Source organism: Eptatretus burgeri, chromosome 11 (assembly GCF_056783735.1).
Source record: "Eptatretus burgeri isolate ZD-2024b chromosome 11, Ebu_testis_v1, whole genome shotgun sequence".
Lineage (NCBI taxonomy): Eukaryota > Metazoa > Chordata > Myxini > Myxiniformes > Myxinidae > Eptatretus > Eptatretus burgeri.
In genome coordinates, this window is record NC_140971.1 from 97,225,607 (window position 1) to 97,241,109 (window position 15,503).

General features: G+C 46.9%; 1 protein-coding gene across 4 annotated transcripts in view; it reads left to right on the forward strand.

Annotated features, from left to right (window-relative positions):
* The first annotated feature begins 317 nt into the window (after positions 1-317).
* LOC147017723 (semaphorin-6A-like) overlaps positions 318-15,503 on the forward strand; it is an 89,529-nt gene continuing 74,343 nt past the window's right edge. The window contains exons 1-2 of one of the 4 annotated variants that reach the window (XM_085847564.1): positions 318-752; positions 14,162-14,246. The gene's annotated coding sequence lies outside the window, so the exon portion shown is untranslated. Of the gene's footprint in view, positions 753-1,414; positions 1,522-14,161; positions 14,247-15,503 lie in introns of those variants that run through there. The other 3 variants (XM_085847565.1, XM_085847566.1, XM_085847567.1) reach the window with 3 other exon arrangements.

The window sequence follows — 15,503 nt, forward strand, 5'->3', positions numbered from 1 at the left end:
ATATCGACATGAATCTTAATGAAGGGAACGTTGATGAAATGGACACATTTTCCTTTGATTATATTTCTCCGCCTAATTACTTATTGGGCTTAATTTAAATTATAAATTTAGGGCTCAGGCCTGTCGTGTCGTGAAATGTATATTTTATCAAATCCATTAATCATGCCGAGTGCGCAATCCGCCCGACGGTTCTGCGCCTGGGGAGGAAGGCGAGGAAATGGATGAACCGTATAATAATAATAATTATTATTATTATAATAATCATAATGGTGATGATAAAAATAACATCGTAACATGAAATTGCTCCAATGTTTGTCCAGGTGCTGTGGCTCAGTGATGGAGAATGAAGCTGCTGATCATGTGATGGGTGTGAATTGAAATACCTTGTCCTGTTAAAATGATGCAGCTGCTTTGGGAATATGGATTATTCTATACAAAGGTTCCATCCAAGAACCAGAAATAGACATCTTTGATGCTCGTGCTGCTTCCTTTGTAACCCAGACATATTCCCATAGAATCTGATGGTGCTTTACGCCTGATACAGAGCGCCTCAGCAGATTCGATGTGTACAGTCCAAATGAAAACCCAGGGTTAGAACAAGAAACCACTCGATGGGAACAAATTTTGATTTCCATGATGCCGATGTTACGACGTGGTGATCCCATCCGATTTCTTCCGACCTTCCATTTGAGAGTCGACCTTCATGAACCAACGCATATGCTGTAGACCAGGAATGCTCCGACCAATGCAAGGTGAGTGAAGCCCCAGGGTGTTATCATGATGGCCAGGTTACTCGACCACGTCTTCGTTGCAGGTTGCATACACTACATCGGTCTCTTAACGTGATTTATATATGATTGCATACTCCAGAGTGCAGTTCCCCCCTCTTGGGTCAGCACCAGACGCCGGTTTAATTTGAACCGATTCTGTTGGGAATCCAACCGGGAGCAGACAGCTCGAGAGCAGAACAGGTGTCTGAGTAATCGCGTTCGCATGCGTCCACCCGTGTCTGTGTGATGTACCGTCCAATTGTTTGTCTTTTTTGAAACGATACCTAACCCTTGTGGATGAGCTCGTACATCAATTTCATATTAGACAATGACATTAAGAGATTGTATTTACTTGTACATGAATAATCATGAAATATGGAGAGAATGGACAAATTGAACACACGTTACACTGGATTAGAACCTTGGTTCATGAAGTGTTTTTTTAATTTTATTTTATTTTAATAGTCATTGATACAAGATGTGTAATTACAGAGAAAGAAAAGAGGATTGGGTGGGATATAGGTGTCTGAGTTGGGGAGGTGGGGGTGGTGTTGAAGGGCAGGGGTGGAAGGTGGTTGGTTGGGGGGGGGAGGGGGAGTGTAGGGAGGCATAAGAGGATGAAAGGCAGGGTGTGGTCTGGGAAATGCATGGAGCATTGTAGAGATATGGATGAATGCAGTTATATTGCTTATAGAGAGAAAGAGATGAAGAGGTACAAAGGATGCATGGGTGTGCTATGGAGTGCATGATGGTGAGTTCAGCTAACATCATGTTGTTAGAATCCATGTTTCTGATTTGTACTCGGCCTCATCCATTATTCACTTCCTCAGAGCTGTCTGTGCCATTCTGCACCTCTTCCTCCCCGTCCACTCTTCATTGCCACTTGCGCTTCATCTTGCCTTCATGCTTAAACGCATTTGTGCCTTCATTTTTGAATTCTTGTCTCGATTCAGGTCATTCCGCTTGCTGCCTTTTGACAGCACCTGTGCCCTTGCCTTGCAAGCCTTTAACAAACTGCTGTTTGTTTGTCCAGCTGCATCAATTTGTCCGTCTCGGCTTGTTTTGTAGCGCGTATTCTGCTCCGAGCAGTCGATTGCTCTCCTCGTTGACCCGTGAAAAGAGATTTATTCTGGGAGGCTCATCGGTTTGTGCCGGAGGATCACCATTTGTGGAGCCCGTTGGGTCAGCACGGCGATTTATAGACCAGAAAGATATTAGGTGGTTTACCAACACTTGATCCCATGTATGGAGGTGCTGAAGGCCCAGGGTGGATTGACCGAAAGCTTGAGGTTTTTGGGGAAAAAATAACGTTTCGGCACGACGAGTGCGAGCGGCGGAGACAACCGGCTTGATGGGTGCGCACTTTGGCGTTCTTGCTGCACCGTGCAGCGGTTTGAGTGAAATTTGATGATGTGGAGGATTGAAGGAGGGGAAGGGAAATGATTGTTTTCACGTGGTAGGATTAAAAATGGTGAGCACACCATTGGATCATCCCGAGTGAGGTGAGGGCAGCCATTCTGATTTTTTTTTAAGGACTGATTTTGAACAAATTCATGGCAATTTAGCAATACCCTCGTCGCTTACCTTCGTGTCTCTCCATATGGTCCTTCCCCCTCTGTCTTGTTGATTAGCATGTGGAAATAATGGTCGTCCTTCCCTGGTATCCATCCCTCCTACCCAACTCCTTTCCTAAATAAATCCTGAACAAGTGTCAATCCCATAATGAACCCATAAGGTATGGTGATTTCTGTTTTCTCCCAGCCAGGACATTTGTGAATGCTTGTCCAGCGACGAGCGCCGAGCCGGTTGGGTACTTTTCATCCAGCAAAAGTGGCATCAAGACGTCATCATTTAGAGTCACCAGGTGGCAGTTTGAGTTGACGGACAAGTTGTTACGATCAAGTTGGTGAGTCTGTCATTGCTTCGTTCTCCTCCGCGTCCTTCCTTCGACACCGGCGTGGTTCAGTTCCAACATGGCTCATGGTCCAACATGGCTCATGCCGCCGTGGTAGCCTATCCACCGCTCGACATCCCTGATATCTGGTTTTCTCAAAACCAACTTCAACCTGAACACGATAATGATGATGATGTGCCTTTTCTTCTCCGCTCTGTTCTTTCCTCGCTATCCGTCGTTCTTCTCGGAGGAGCAAAGTCCTGGAGATTCGATGACACCTGGGTAACCTTTGCTGCGAGGAGTTGTCTGTCGCCTTGTTTGGAATTTCTTCACATCGAACCACGGTTGTTGATGTCACATTGGCAGGAGAAGTGAGAGTGACGCCATGCCTGACTGACGATTGACGTGACTGATAGGTGTGTTGTCAGTGCTCAGCTTAACAATAACACGATGGTACGTCGGGTCGAACATGTTCGACTGTGCCAGTTTGTGTTACGTTCTCCTGTTTTCTTTCATCTTGTAAACTTTTATCACACGTCTCTTTAATACAATCTTTACCCAATGTTCGACTAATTTATCTTCCTCCTGAGTTGTGGGATGTCACTTTCAGCTTGCTGGTGGGATGGCATACAGGTACGCATGCTCACCTCTGAGCTGTCAAGCCTGGGTTTGAATCCCAACCCAGCTGTAAACTGTCATCCTGGTATTTTGCTGGCACGGTGACACATCAATGTGTGTGCCGTCCCTCGGATGGACGTTAAACCGGGTGTCCCGTCTGCCGACATTGGTCGTTGGTGGACGTTAAAGATCTACCACCTTGGGTAAAGTACGAGTACATTTAGAACCTTGTATTGAGTGAGTATTATTTTTCCGTGAAGAGTTGACATCGCCAGCTTCTGTGAAGTTCATTCTTGATGGTGACCTCTTTTTATGCCTTGCTCGATATTCTAAACTAAAAAGGATTTCCAAAACCCAAAAAGGATGTTGAAATGTGAGAACATTTGAAACAGGCCACCCTTTGTGAAGCACATGATGTGCATGGCTTGTGGATGTGCCAACACAGACAGCTGCCGTCGGACTGTGTCCAACGGTGCCTGCCCGTCTCATCACAGCTGTCCTTGTTCGTCCGTGTGTGAGAATATGGACTGGTAATGTCGTGATTCCACTTTGCTCCGAGACAGCTGTTACTCCTTCGTTCTGTAAGAGGCAAAGAGCCAAGTCATGGGAAGTAGACCAAACTTCCCCGAGCCAAGTCATGGGATGTAGACCAAACTCCAGGGCTATGCTTTGCGTTACCCTATTGTTGATCCCATTTATCGAGGCCGAGCACATACATTTTCGAAGATAATGTCAACAAACTTTAACTGAGAATTAGTACTTTTAATAAGATAACTTTTATTTGTATGATTATATTTGTTTCCTTATGTTATTAAATTGGAGTCGGATTTGCTTTGACAGTTGTATTTCTCGACCGGTCTACTGGGACGGGTTGTGGTTGGAGGAAAATGACGCAAAATGGAAGATCTCATTTAACTGAAGTGAAATTCAAGTAGCTTCCAGCTAAATGCAGGGCAGCAGTGGAAGAAACACATGGAGGTGGGGGGACGGGATGTTAAGGTGGAGGGAGTTTGGACAGTAGCCGAGATAGAAGGGCTGGCAGCGTGAGATTTGTGGATCTCCACGGACGGCAAACCAAAATCTGTCCATTTTGGGTTATGTTTGGGTTTTCTGCCGACACCTTGAGGTTTTTTTTGAATTATGGCGGATGAGAATTGCAGATATGGGGTGGAAAATGGCCTCGTGGAGTGAAGGAACAAGGACCTATGGTTTAGTGGAAAGAGTGCTTGCCTGGATAGCAGGCTGTTTCGTCAGTCTGTTTCTTCACCAATGTAGTCATAGCCGTATACTTGATGACTTCATTTCAAAGAAGAATGTTGATCCCAAAGCTACAAGGTTTTGTCCAACCCTTTGATGTACGGAACTTCAAGAGGAAAGTTGCTTGAATGCGCAAGAGAGCGTTTCCTTGAAGGCAAATTGTATTTTAAGCTTTGTTGGTGGAGTTCCTTTTTGTGTTGTCACGTCTGTTCTCGACTCATTTATACACATTTCAGTTCATTTACAAAAAAAAAAAAACCAAACGAGTGCATGTTGGACCAGAATTTTATTTGTCGATCCAGGAGAGATCGTTATTGGGATGAATTGAGAGTACGTGAGAGAAGAGGAGACGAGGAACCGAGGTGGAGAAATGGACAAATCTACACGATGTAGGGGATTTCGACCTCGGATCCCCGGTATCACGAGTTACAGGCTCCGACGGGAGTAAAAAATTAGGCAAATCTGCAAATCTAAAGTATTGCTCGAATACCTTGACGATTGCGAGAGGGTTTCTTGTCACCACGATATGAGAAGTATGTACGGGCAAGAGTCAAACTTCAGAGTGTCTAAGATGGTTCACCTTTAATGGCCTCGTCATGCGGTAGAGTTATGCACATCAAAACCTTATCGATGCCATTCGATCAATAGAATCGGATGGTTGGGAAGCACTGATTGGGCCCAGTTGATAAATTGTGCTTCACTAACCTCTAGTGATGCTTGCCATGAGATCTCTGGACCTTTTTACACATTTTTTTGGATTCTTTCCGAATAAAAATACGAAGCAACTGCTATTTGGATGCTCTCCCACCTCTCAAGGATTTGTCTATGTCTTCAGAGTGCCTTCTGGGTGGATACTGAATATGACCCAATGTCTGATGGAAATTACATCCTGAGGATGTATAAACGTCATTAAACCAACCAACCATATGGAAATGCAGAGCGGGTTCGTTACAAAACTATAGGCACTGCATCTGATTATTGGCAGCCTGTCGTAATTCTCGGGTTCAGTAAGGGAGATGTTAAGATTGATTCCAAACTTCTCAACCTTGGTGGGAGAGAAATCATTTATGAAGGGGTAGGGGTGGTGGATTGAGATAGGGAAGGGAACGGATGGTTTGGGGACGTTTACTTTTTCAGTAAAGGCGACAGTATTTAGATACTCAGCTCTTTCCAGAGCAGTGTTCAACATGACTATCCCTTCAGGGTAAAAGTACTGAAGGGGAATTGTTTGTGTGCTGGAGACAGACTTACCCAGCTGTGACCAAGTTTTAGAGGATGGTGAGAGGTACTTGATGTTGGGTTTTGGCTCATTGAAGGAATGTTGCTGGTTGCAAGCAATGCGGAGAGACTTCGCATTGCCATTATTTGGGGGTTGCCTTCGATCTGGAGAACACAAACTGCTTTTTTGCGATTGATTGGTTTGGGAATTGTTGAAAAGTGAAAAAGATAGATACTTTCTACATATATACATAATATATATCGTCCATAATAAGAACAAATGTCAGTGCGTGACAGTCCGCCAATCAGCCTGTCTCGACCATAACTCCAAAACCATGAAACCTCGCAGCCTGAAACTTTGCATGCACACTAAAGGAACAAAAAGGAAGTGCAAGAGTGAAAATTGGGTGTTTGGGTTCATTAAAAACACCCCTTTTGAGGATAATTACCAGCCTTGTTTAATTATCTACTTCATCGGGTTCATCAACAGACACATCGCTCTCGATGGGGGTCTTAAGGCGTGTCCTTAGATACCCTGTCAGGTCAGGTCAGATTAGATCTGTGACTTGTTGCAGGTACCAGGTAAACCTGTACTAACCTGTTCCATGGTCAGGTTGTCGGTGACTAAACCGTCTCCCCCACCAGGTTTCTTGGTGAGGAGGGTGTATGATATGGACACCCAGCAGGATTAAAAACAAAACCTGTCAAAGGGCAGAGGAGCTTCTTGTGAGCCATCGAACATCCATATCTAGTACACAACGGTGTCTGCGGACGTCCTCCTTCACTTGGGTGACATTTGTGATGAGGAGGTTGGTGGCAGGATTTGCACTCTGGCCACTTGTAAAACCCTTCGTTCCACAAAACATACCGAAAGCAAAAATAAATCTGAAAACCCACTCCGTGGGAGTACCTCCTGTGCAGCTTCCCTTCGCAGGGCAGCTCACGGGATGAAGGGATTGGGGCAAAGCCTTCGGGACCCCCAATCTTTGATGATGGGAGGGAAACCACGGGGCAACATTCCAGGGTCAAATTGCGGTAGTGTGTGTCGGGGTGGTGCTGAGGTGTCATCCACCAGACGGCGGTCTCCTTGGGTTAACCTGAGGCAGTCAGTTCGGGTGGATGCCTGGATTGTCCTCTCCCAAAGAGAGGATGATCACCTGTCTCTGTTATCATCTGAGTTCAAGCATTTGGACATCGGTATTGCAGCTCTCTCTGAGGTTGAGAGACCGGATAGTGGTGAGATCATGGTGGGTGGTTACACCTACTATTGTTCTGGTCGCTCTGATGGTTACCATACCTAAGGAGTTGCTGTGGCTGTGTCCAATAAGCTGACTCCAATGATAATTGAGGTAACACCGATCAACGAGCGTATTATGAGACGAAGGATTCGTCACTCCTTGGGTGTCATTTCCCTGGTCTCTGTATGTGCTCCAACTGAGGCGAGTGATCTCACCGTGAAGGACGCATTCCATGCAATGCTCGAGTCTGTGGTTGATCAGTGCCCCATACGAGATACTCTTCTCGTCTTGGGCGATTTCAATGCGTCTATTGGAACTGATAGGGATGGTAATGAGATGTGTGTTGGTCCCCATGGGTCTGGACTGTGAACCAGAAGAGCACTCAGTTCCTTGACTTTGCAACAAGTCATGGACTTAGGGTGGCCGGTTCATGGTTTCAGCGCCCACAAGCTTATCCCTGGACGTGGTATTCCAACGCTGGCGGTGTGGCAAAGGAGATTGACCATGTGGTCATTCATCGTCACTGGAGGATGATCCAGAACTACAGGGTCTACCGGAGTGTTCATTTCCTCAATACTGACCACAGGCTTGTTGTAGCAACTCTGAAGTTGCAGCTTAAATCCAAGAGAATGTTGGCAAGCTCAAGGATGAGTGTGTAGCTGAGGAGTTTGCGAACAGGCTGAGTGGACACTTGGGGGGTCTGGGTGCTTTGGGGAATCCTGAAGAGTTGTGGAGAGCCTTCAAGACCACCGTCCTTGATGTTGCCGGTGGATGTCCTGGAAATCACCAGAGGGTGAAGAAGAATTTTGTCTCTCAAGCGACACTGGATACCATTGACCAGAGTCGCAGGGCCAGGCTGAATGGCAGAGCTGAGCTGTTCAGGGAGCTGAGGCATAAAACTGTACGTGCGCTAAGGGTGGACATTGGACAAGGAGGCCTGTGTGCAAGGAATCTGTGAGGGGGTAGAGCATCACCTGTGGACAGGTGATTCTCGTCCTGCTTACGGGTGAATTTGCACATTGCATTCCTCCAAGCCCATCCCTCGGTCTACTGCAGTTGGAGCAGAGGGTGGTAGGCTCTTAACAGAGGAGTCCGAAGTGAGGGCACGCTGGGCTAGTTACTTTGAGCGGCTGTACCAGGCTGATCCACCAGCTGTCGAGTTGGATGTCTGGGGTGTGACTATCCCTGTTGCTGACCCTCCACTCAACTGTGGCACACCTTCGTTTGTGGAAACACGGGCTGCGGTGAACCGGTTGAAATAAGGTAAAGCTGCTGCGATTTATGGCATTCATGCAGAACTTCTCAAGGCTGGTGGAAATGCTGCTCTCGTGTCGTTGCGTGCAGTTCTGTGCTCTGCCTGGAACACAAGCATCATCCCAACTGACTGGAAGAGGACCCTTGTTGTCCCTCTCTGGAAAGGGAAGGGTGATCGCCAAGACTGCAACAACTACCGAGGGGTGACGCTGCTCTCAGTGCCGGGCAAGGTCTTTGCTCGGATAATTCTTGATGGGGTTCGCCACCATCTGCTTGAGCACCAGCGTCCAGAGCAGTCAGGCTATACACCAAAGAGGTCAACGATTGACCGTATCCTTGCTCTTCGGTTCCTCACCGAACGCAGACAAGAATTTCGGCAGGGGCTGCTTGCAGCCTATGTTGATCTCTGTAACGCGTTTGAGTCAGTGAATCAGGATGCCCTCTGGAGGATTCTTGATCTTCGTGGGGTGCCACCAAAACGAATCCATCTGATATCTGAACTATACTCTGGTGCTGAGGGTGCTGTGAGATGTGGTGGTACCATCTCTGACTTATTTCCAGTTGTTACTGGAGTCCGTCAGGGGTGTGTACTGGCCCCCACACTTTTCAGTGCTTGTATGGACTGGATTTTGGGGATGTCGGAGAGATCAAGCTGTGGTGCATCGTTTGGGAATGTCAAGGTCTCTGACCTTCATTTCTCAGATGATGCGGTCATCTTTCCGGATTCTCTGGATATCCTTTTGGGATCCCTCGAGGTGTTGTTTGAGGAGTCGGAGCCGCTGGGATTACGGGTTTCCTGGGTCAAAACTAAGATCCAGGTTTTCAATGACATATTGGATGCTGCTATCTTGTCTGTACCTGTTTGTGGTGAGGATGTTGAGGTCGTGGAGAGATTCATGTCGCTGCTGGCTGAACCAGAGTTCAACAGACGTCTGGGTGGAGTCAAGAGCGAGTGTACTGAGTGGTAGGCGGGACCAGGTGGGTGGGTGGAGTCAGCGTCGTCTGGGTGGAGAAGAGGAGGCAGAGTCCAAGTGATGACGACAGTAGGCGGAGTCGAAGTCCAGCTTGAGTGGGAGGCGAGGCAGGGCAGAGAGAGAGTGAAGGCTCTGCTCGGACATTTATAGGCCTGCGGCGGGGGGTGGGGGGCCACCTTGAAATGCGGTGTCGTCACCCGAATCGGGCGCTCTGATTGGCCCTGACCCCCTGCGCGGCCCGGCCGCGATGGCCGGAAACCCCAACATTCCATTTCCAACAAGGTGACCCCGAGCCATAAAAATGTCTTGCTCCGACCTCACGACATGATATGAATCACCTACACCGATCTCCACGTCATGACTTGCCTTGCAAGAACCCCCGGACCGTGCCCTGATGACCGACCGAGAGTGGCGTCAGTCTTGCATGTCTGCTCCGTGTGCGCCACGTGGCCCGAGCTGTACAACATGCCTCCGCCCGATCGCAGCTTCGCTGGCCGTAGAGGCGTGACAGACGTTTGCCGTCCGTGGGGAACATCCACGGCCGCCAGTGAGGACCGAAGGTACGATGTTATGGCGAACCCATGCACAGACAGTAAGATGTGTCCAATAAAGTGTCACGAGCTAAGCGCTGGTCGGCCTTCAATCACATTTCGTACAGTGCGCATAGGTCCGCCATTACGCACGTGGCCAGCGCTCGTGTTCGCCCGATTCTTCTATCGTGTGCGTTGGGCCAAACCCGATCGATATAATTAGTCCAGAAATGGGTTGAAAAGTACGTGCCGCCCCTATCATGCACAGCGTGGTGTGGTTGTCGTTTTACTATTATCGGCCTCTGACGAGGTAGCTGTTGGCACCAAGCTACTAGCCACGCTCTTGCCGATATTGGGTCATTTGCTTCTGTGTTGTGCAAAACACCATCCGTACAGCCTCTTGAGAGATATTCATTCGTATACCTTTTCAATGCAACCGGCAATCTCATCCCAGATCATCGGAAGCTCGAGTCGATCATCTCGAGAGTTATATTGTAAAACTCGCCGCAAAAGTTGGGTTGAGGGATCGCTTGAGGATGGGAGCTCTGTGCTGTTGAAAATAAAATGAAGAAGAAGTGATGTAAGCAAACCTAGCTATGAGATCCTCACAACGCACGCCCTTGTTGTCCCGCTAGACAAAAGGGAAGGGACTATCTGCATGTATATTAATGGAATAACTGTCTTGGAACCACTATCTGTTGGATGCATGCGGTTCCGAGAACCGCAGCAATATATTTATATGAAAAACGAAGGCCCACTCACATCTCTCATTTGGAAATGGAGGGAATAACCGATCAGATCTCACCTAATCAACTAAAACCAGGTGGCTCGGATTATATAAATAAATTGACTCCTCCCATGTTCTTCTCGCTGAAGAAGCTGCATAGAGAAACCATGAAAGGCTACCAAGGTAAGCCCCTTGCTGTTTCAAACCCTTCCCAGAGTTCCTCCACAGCTGCAAAGATGTTCACAAATGGTACACACATGAGAATCCCAATGCTACACACCCCCTCAGCTGCTGGACCGGTTTCATCGCTTGTTGGCAAATCATCAGTGACAGCACAGACAGAACCATGCATCACTGAGGCTCCCAAGCACGCACCACGTATAAACGTCAAAAGCAGTCAATATATGAATGAAACACAAACATCTCTGAGTGGGTCTTTTTTTTTGGGGGGGGGGGGGGGTTGAAACAGCAAAGGGGTTACCTCGTGTAGATACATGCTTGGGAGTCTCAGTGGTGCATATACAGTATATTTCAGTGGAACCATGAATGGAGCTTGGTGCCGGCTCGACGCCTCTTCCCCCAGGATTATTGGGGCCTGGTCCGTTGTCCTCCCCCTCTTCCCCTCTACCACATCCCAGCACGTTTCAGGCATTGACCACCACGGCGCTGATGTGACATACTGAAGCTCCAGATCACCGGAGTGAACATCTGTAGCAGTTTGGCACTGTGAAACCATCCATTGGTTCACATGCAGCCCTCTGCGACGTACGCCGACCCAGCGTACAGATCCAGCCTATCGGATCTGTGCCACTGGCATGGTGGGCAAGTCCATCTGCCCATAGCGGTGTGGGACACAGTACTCACTGATATTGCTGAACCATCGGCGCAAAGCTCACAACAATTCAGCGTTTAACCATGCATGGTTAGGCCAACTCAGGTCAGGAGTCTGAGGTTACCCACAGAATACCCTTTGTCGACCCCAACAGACTCCCCTGAGAGGGCCATGCTAGGCACAGTGTGTCACAAGTACCGTGGAGAAATTCTGAGGGAGTGGAGTAGGATCCATGTCAACAGGGCACCCCTTCTGGGACGCAGCAGTAGTTCCGTGCGCCCCATCGGAGGAACCCGTACCCAGCTCTACCTTCTGGAAATTTGGTGTACCATCAAAATAAACAAATGATTGCCACAAGATATAGTTTGGGAAATTATGACAACATTAATCTTCGTGTGATTGTTATCACGAAATCACCACCTGCTTGTGTTCATTTGAGCAAACAGGTGGAAGTCGCATTTATATTAATTTGGTTAATCGAGTGAGTTCGGGATAACCACCCACTGACGGGACTTCGACGGGTCGTACATTATCGAGGCATTACATTGTGAAGATGTCGTTAAGAAGACCTGATTGATTGTTTCTCGTGTGTGGAAAATTGCACTTCGTCATCATGGATGACCTGAACTCAACCAAAGATCAAGTTCACATGACTTTTCATTTGTGGAGTGATGGTTTTCATGAACAAAGGCCACTTTGAATACAATCTTCTTTCACCAAAAAAGGATCTCCTTGTTGACCCTGGGGACAGTTAGGACACCATCTGCAAATGACGCAGAGCCCCAGGAAGAAGCCACTCCATTTTAGGCCATTTCTCCCGCTCCTTTGGCCTATCGCCTCTGCCTCACACCTTTCATTTCTTCATTCTGTGGAGTCAAATGCCCTCAAAATAATTTGAATTTCCAAAAATGAAGCTTTATTTCTTGGCCTGTTGCTCCTGCATCACAGATACGTCGGTGGTGTCTCTGTCTTCTCCCACCTCCTTTGTGGTTTTGCACCCTCTTCCCTTTCTGCGCTCTCTCTCCCCTCACTCCCTCCACAGGTTTCTCTCGGGTGAATACATTCTGTGAGGAACCCTCTCCTTGTTAAACTCCCAAAATTCAAGCTTTCTTCCTCTCTTCTTCTCTCTTCCTTCTTCTTCTTTTTTTTTTTTCCAAACCTGTGGAACCAACTTTTTCAGCCAGTCGATCCCATTCTTCAAGACAGCTGTTCACCACCACAGGTCATCCCCCGTCCATACCCATAATTCTTTGTACCCTAATTAACCCTTCCCAAGCCCACCCCTTCCTTTCCAGGTTATTTTTGTTTCATTTCTGTTTGTTTGTTTCATTTCTGTTTAATTCCTGCTTTTCTCTTCCTCTTTTTGCTGTTTGATTTTTGTACCCAGATTGTTCACACCCTGTATTCTCCTCCCCACCCTCTGCTCTCCTTCTTCCCTCACCTATTCTTGCTCTAAGTGTCTCTGTTGTGACTTTCTACCGTGCTTTTGGAGTGTTTCCTCACTTTCCACTATGCTCTCGGTATTCTATTCTGTTCTTTTGTTTTTTTTTCTTACAGGAGTGAGGTTCATGGAAGAGGAAGGTATAACTGACAGTGGGACAAACATCAATGGGAAAGAGTGAAGAGGAAAGAGGAGAGGGAGGGGGGAACGAAACATCGAAACTTGCAAGTAAAATGGTTGAGGAACCCATCAAATGGTGTTCTCACTCTTCCATGAACCTCGACTTTGTATACAATTTCATCATTCAGTTGATGATAAAATTAGTACACACCAAAAATATATGAATACAATCAGAGTACCTACCTTGCGGGTGATCTTGTTTAAAGCATGCAACACGTTCTTCTGACGCATACCTTTATTTGGGTGGTGTATAGGCAACTGACAGCTGCCTCAATCGCTCCCCAAAACATACAATATATAACCTAAAATACATGTATGAAGGAAAAACATACCTACTGCTTATAATTCAAAACACCTCACAGTACTGGAAAACGTGGGGACAGGAATACTGTGCTGTGAAGAGTGGAGACTTGTAATACCCTCTCCTACCTGGAGGCGGCGCTACATGATACACATTTACATGGAGAATTTGCATCCCCCCCTCACCTCCCCCCTCCCCCAGGCCCCAGCCCACCGGAACAGATATAGACACCCCTGTACTTTAATTTGGGTCATGCTGATCCTATGTAGCAAGTCTGGATGGAACCGGCCGAGAACTGTAGGAGTAGCGCGAGAAACAATCACTTAAACACCGATCCATGAATTATAGTGAGGATTGTGGAGAGACAAATACAACATATGAGGAACAAGAGTATTGTCTGGACAACAATGAGATTTGTATTTTAACCATCAAGGACCTAAAGAACATCATGGACCTCAAGAACATCATGGACCTAACCATCATGGACATCCACATTTTCCTTTTATGGTCATATCTTTATTTCTTACCGTTGTACCTGATTTGCACTGGAATTGTTTTTTAAATCTTGGTTGAAGGAATTATACCATCCCTGCATTGGGCACCGTACGCCCATGTTTACCTTTGCCCCCAATTACCAGTTCCTTGACCTTTTCCTCACTTCCACTTCCTTTGGTAATCCTCAGTATACGGGGTGACCGTAAACTTCTGGTGTATTCAAAACAAAATGCACTTCAATGGACGGACAATGGCAAACATTACGTAATCTACTGAATTAGTTGCTCGGTGTTCAAAGATGAGCGGATAACCTTGTGTGCACCACCATCGCCTCACATGGATTGATTGTAACTGTGGTTACATTTTGTGGTTACATTTTGAGAGGATGTGATGAACTTGAATGTCCCTGGTGATCAGAGTGTTTTCCTCCAGATCTTGCACACTTTGCAGCGGTTACCATGAACCTTGAGATGTGCACATCCCCAAGTTGGTAAAATGTCTCAACGGGTTATATCAGGTGAGCCAGGTAGCCAAAAACCTATCCAAAGCACTATTCTGAATAGATTCAAGACGGGGTATAAAATGGCCAGAATTTTTCTCTCTGTAGGACACGGGAGGCAGAAAAGTTCCGGTCAAACAGCCCCAGTCAGGAGTTTGATCCTGAATGAAGTTCGTCCTTCCTAAACCGCCGTTCCGGTGAAATGCCAATCGGTGTGCCACATAGTGAAGCACACATGTGCCACAAGCTGGCAGTAATCAGACGTGCTAACCACATGATATTTGGGCTACTATCATAGCTCCCCCATCCTCCCGCGCCCCATGTCGGAGCGACGAAGGGTTAACTATCGAAACACCACCTTCTCCTTGCTTCCCACGGCGGTTAACATACCTTGATGAACGTCCTGTTGATTATGTCCAGAGATTAAAAATATGTTTGTAATACATCATCTGAAAAGAGGAAAAAAAAAATCAAAATACCTTATTATGATCACATGTGCCAAGATGTTTATAAGGTTGCGGACACATGTAATTGGTCCTTCAGGCTTTAGTTTTAAATTTAAAGGGGACAAAAGTTTTCTTTTGTTATACAAGAGCACAATTAACGTTAATTATCGTATACGGCTTGAAATTGTACTGCAGGCTATTTTAAAATTTGATTCATTCATATTCAATACAAGATATAGATCAAAACCTTCCATGTCTGCAAATCAATTTAATGTGGGAAGAAAAAGCCATTTACCCAGAATGCACTTGGTTAGGAGCATTCAGGGACAGATGAAGTTTAATCGGTAGTGGCAGGATGGCCGAGAGGGATGCACACTCGTCTCCGAGCTGTCCAGCCTGGGTTCGAATCTCGTCCCAGCTATAAAGTGTCCTGATGCTTCGCAGATAGCGGGGAGGCATCAAAGTGTGCCATCCATCCTTCGGATTGACGTTAAGCCGGGTGTCCCATTTACCGGCAATGGTGGACGTCAGAGATCCCACAATGTCCTTCGCAACGAGTTGGTGAGCTCTGTTCGGCACCACAAACAAATGACAAATCCCTTCCCTGACTGCAATTGCAAACCACCCAACACAACCCATGCCAAGAAACGGTTTCAGTAGCGCCAACGATCTGTCCAAGTGTTTGGTCCGTTGAGAGAAAGAGAAGTGAATATGTGAGAAGCTCTGCTGGAGGGATGTTTCCTCCATCGGAGGAAGTTTAGGTAAGGAAACTGTAATGCAGGATGTTGTGATTGGAGGATACACATTTGTCCAAAGGATGTCTGTGATT